This window comes from Cannabis sativa, mitochondrion (assembly GCF_029168945.1).
Source record: "Cannabis sativa mitochondrion, complete genome".
NCBI classification, from domain to species: Eukaryota; Viridiplantae; Streptophyta; class Magnoliopsida; order Rosales; family Cannabaceae; genus Cannabis; species Cannabis sativa.
Genome location: NC_029855.1, coordinates 375189 through 380000, shown reverse-complemented (window position 1 = coordinate 380000; position 4812 = coordinate 375189).

Sequence of the window (4812 nt, the reverse complement as noted above, 5' to 3'; positions counted from 1 at the left end):
TCTTCTAAGAGTTCAGGGCTAATAGGCCCAGTCTGATAGTTATTGGCTGAGAACATAGAGCGGGGAAAGTTCTGACTTTGTGGTTCCCTAAGAGCAGTTACCTCCTGTCCCGGAAAAGCCTAACCTGTCTAGCCGGAAAATGCCTCCTTTTTATTACCTCCAATAGAGTTGTTCTAACACTGCAAGGTGTTATTCTGGGAGTGTTGCATGCCCAATAGAAATCTTTCTTAGACTCTACCCCTTACAGAGAGAATAATACAAACTTTAATACCCGAAACTCCAACGGAAGAACTCCGGCAAAGACTTCCACTATGAGCTCGATTGTTCCGCTTAGGGCCCGTAGGAATCTTAAGCCTTAGACTTCAACCACCGGGACAAATGAAACTACTATATCCGGAAAACTTCTACTCTGTCACTGTTTCCCGCGGCCGGAAGTTTCCTTTTTTTAATCGAGATTAGTTTGGTGTGAGGCTACGCTTCTTAGTACAAGTTCCGACTGATCTCTTTATTGTATCCTCTTTTATATTAACCCGGGGGAGGCGGAGACTCGGATTTTGACAGCCTACCTTTCCAACTAAGCCGCGGTTTTATCTTAGAGGCTCGAGAGACCACGCGTTTACCTGTAACTATTCAATATCATATCCGGAAGGAAATTTTTATTGAGTGGGAGTAGGGTCTATGTTGAACAGATTTGGGGTACAGTAAATTTTCGTGCCATGATCTTATCCATAATGTCCCCTTTTAGAGAGCAGTAGAATGTTGAGCTTTGAGATCGTCAACACAAAATCCGAGAAAATTAGGATAAAATGTACTGGCTGGAGGGACAGACTCCAGAAAAAACCGCGGTCATACTTGAAGAAAACCATTGACTGTTCTTAAACTCCATAGCCTGGAATTTAGATAGGCGAGAGGTGCCCCCTGTAGTTAGTGAGTCGTCCCGGCAGACTTTTTCTTCTTTTATCCGAAATGGGGAGAGTTTATACGAACCAGTAAGAATAGCCCGTTCCAGTCTAACGAGATTTACTAGAGAGTAAATAAAATCATATTTTTTTACCGTCTCCTGTATTTGTAGGATTCTTAGGTGTAGGTTCAGGTTTAGCAACAAAGTAAGTTGGACGGGGTAAGAAAGCCTGTCCTCTAAGGAAGCCTGCCCGCAAGAACTCTGGTTAAGTGCCCTCCACCGCAACCAACATAACATAAAGAAAGAAGGAACCGGTCCGCCCCCATGGTCGCCTTCGTTCGTAAGGTAAGAACGAATAGACATTCTTGTCTTGGCCCAGGTTATGCACATGACCGAAAGTGATTCTTTTGTGATCTCGCTTGGAATAGAACCCTATACCATAGTTAGCCCTTTAACTTAACCCTTGCTCCTTCCGCCTTGGAGAACCGCTTGATTGAGGCTCGAGAGACCTTGCAACTAAGAGATGGGTAAAGCCATTTTGTGAAGAGAGAGGGCAACTCTACCACGGAGTCTCTCGCCGCATTAGTAGCCCCATAGATAAAGGAAGTTGCTGAAGTCCCTACAATAGTTCTTAGGGGACCCGATTACCTACTTCTGCCGGCACTAAAGGGGAGAGAGTCCTTAGAGTAGTTCCAACGCCTGTGGATCCGGTCCCGGGTTCAACCATACTGCGAATTCTCAAATTTTGGGTAAAGAGGAGTGCCCCACGTCGCTCTCACCATCTTGTTTGTTCTCTTTGCGCGCTTCACTTTATCTAAAAAGGGGTGAGTACGAGATCTTTATAACAAAGGGACTACCGGTTAAATTCAATGATTTGAATGTCACTTAGTAGCTCCCACAGATAGAAGAACCCCATCATTAGGATGCCAGACGATGGGTTAAGCTCCTAAGATCGATGAAAGCTTATAGGGAGATCCAACTATAAGGATTTCAATTCCCCAAGCGGATCCCTTGCGTGCTATGTATACGGGCCTCTCCAATCCAAGAAAATTAGATCAAGCCGCATGGGGGTCTTTTTCTTTTGGACTTGGGAGATTGCATAAGGAGCCTTCTTCTGGTCAGTTTCCTGCCAACCAGTTTGAAATTAAAGCATAAAAAAAAAGGGCAAGCCAGTGAATAAAGACAATGAGAAAGAAAACTAGGGATCGGGATTCTGGGGTAAAAGGGGCCCCTTCGTGGACACGTAACATGAGTCCGAATGTCCATTCCTTAATATCGCTATGACTTCCCTGGGCAAGCAAGTGAGAAAGCAGCTTAATAATTTATTCCCTAAGATAAACACTAGTAGTTCTCCTAAAAACATTCCTACTGGGGATGGGATACTTTTTTTTCGGGGATAGTATTAATAAGGTGTATATCTTAGCTTAGAGTTAATAGTAAGATAGTTCTCCTATTAATAGCAAGACTAGTTATAATAGTAAGATCGTGTATAACGTGGATAATAGTTCTAGGACTTTCAGTAGGCTCTTAGACCATTCATAAGCTAAAATCTTCCCTTGCGAGCGCTTTTGGCCGATTCCTCGCCTTAGCTGCAAGTGCCTTCAATTTAACTTGCACAAACCGCCCTCAGAGTGTATTCTATATTAGTGAGAGTAGTAAGCCCTTTCCCTTTCATGTGCAGCCTAGTCTCTGTATTCTATTCCAAAGAGGGCATTCTATTCCGAATTCTCGGCATCAAGACAGGACCGACCCTTTGAAAAGGTTAGTATCCACCGTACTAACAAGGCATTCAAAGACAGGAAAGAGCCATGCAGGGGATTCTGTTGATGTTGCCTCTTCTTAGACCTTCCTCCGATTCTGGGCATGGAGATCAAATTTCTGATTTACCTGTTCCGAGGAAGAGATAAAATATCTAATTAAATTAGCAGATCAGATGTAGCATGAGTTCTATAAACTTTATTAAAGGTGCGAATGCGGGGAAGGTGCCTAGCCTTTACATATGAATCTGACTCTATCAATTCCTTTTTCATAAAGGGCCTAGCGATCTACAACCGAGTCTTCTTCACGTCGAAAACAGTCCCCGAGATGCTTCTGATTCAATAATTCCTGAAAACAGCATTTATCCTAAAAAAATAAGGCGGGAATGTGTAAGATCCCTTCCATGAGATTCCGTTGAAAAGCATGGCGTAGGTCGCCAACTGGTTCCACCTTATCCTGAAGAAAATGGAAAGCTTCCTTTATATCTATATCTCCGGTATCGAAGAAGTCCCGGTCGAGAACGAAGTCTCGGTGAAATGAATCTACTCTCCATACTTAACACATGCGATTGTTGGATTGCACCTTTGATATCCGCTAAGAACTTCCCAATCAAATAGATCTAACCTGGCTAACAATCTCACCGGTGAAGTTATAGCTCTCGAACAAGCGATGAGGGGCGAGGTTGACCGAACGGATCGAAGGTAGTATAGTATTTAACGTTGTTTCCACCTGCATGCCTAACCGCTAGGGCCCATCCTAATACAGTCCTTCTAGATGTATCTTTCTCATTCCCCGCTATCCTTGCTTGGCTAGCTTGCTTCGAAAGCTGTCATGTAAGAAACCAAAGAGGACTGCTACCGTAACTGCTTGACTAAGTCCTCGGTAGAACTCTTCCTTTCCACTCCTGACATCCGCTCTGAAACAAGCTTGGTGTATGGCGCACCGCAATCAACGGATGTGAGTGAATGCATTGGCCGATTCTCATGCCTAATGTCTAAGCCGGAGGCCCCTCCTGACAACTGTATTTGAGTCCGTTCACTCCTCACTCTCCTAACGCGGGGTAAGTGATTATTGATATCCGACTGCCGGTGTCGGTACCTACGACTGTGGAATGCTTTTTTTATGTTATTAAAAGAGGAACTCAAAGTCTAGTTTGACTTCAGCCATAGTGGACAGGAGAAGCAAAGAAGAGTGAAGGCGAAGTGCACCTGATCTTGCCAGATCCAACAACAATTGGCCCCGAGAGTTCCTCCTCTTCTTTCTGAGATCAACTCGGTCTGTGATTATAGCAACTATTTTAATAGTTGCGATAGCCCTCCTCAATGGAATCAATCCATCCTTTCTCTCTTCTTTCTCATCCGCCCTCCGGAAACGAACGGTAGGGATCTTTCTTTTCTTTCTTTTTAGTCACGATCAGAAGATAGTAGAGCTGGTTATAGAATTATCTTCTTCCTCATCAACCTATAGCCCTGTCTGAAATCAAAGCTAGGGTTACGGAAGGGTGGAACTTTACTTCTTCCTTTGCTTAGGGAATAGGTTGGGTTAAGTATGGGGGTACGGCTGAACCGGAAGGAGATATCTAAGAAAAGCCTTCGAGTTGGAGCGAAGCCACTCGAACGAATGTGAGAGGAGCGAAAGTCTGTGATCGAATTTCACCGACAGAGATGAGGTCAGGTGCTCCCGGGATGGGTAACATAAAGGAGAGAGGGGCGACAGCCGCGAGGCACTTTTGCTTTGATTTTCTTGTTTCGGGAGATGGGCTTTCGTATTAGTTGGGTTTGATTCTACCGAGGCAATGTTCAGGCTCTTCAAGACCTTTTTCTAAGTTTTGAATATATCTTTGGTCACTTTCTTTGTGCAAGTAATCTGATTTTGCTTCGAGCACAGGGCTTCACAAGTCAAGTAACGGATCCCATGTAGGGCTTCCCGCCCAAATGCTCCAATAGAGCTCTTCCCGCCTTCCAGATAAAACCTAGTGAAAACTTGTTTTATAGGTTGGTTGGAATGGGGGGTTGCTCCTATCTTGACTCGATGCTTGGTCACTAGCAGACTTGTCCCTCCGCGGATTCGTAGACCCACTAAAGTCAAGGTAGGTCAAAGAAAGGACTATCTCCGGTGGATCTTCTAACTTCAGTCTGTGGTCGTAGAGAAGG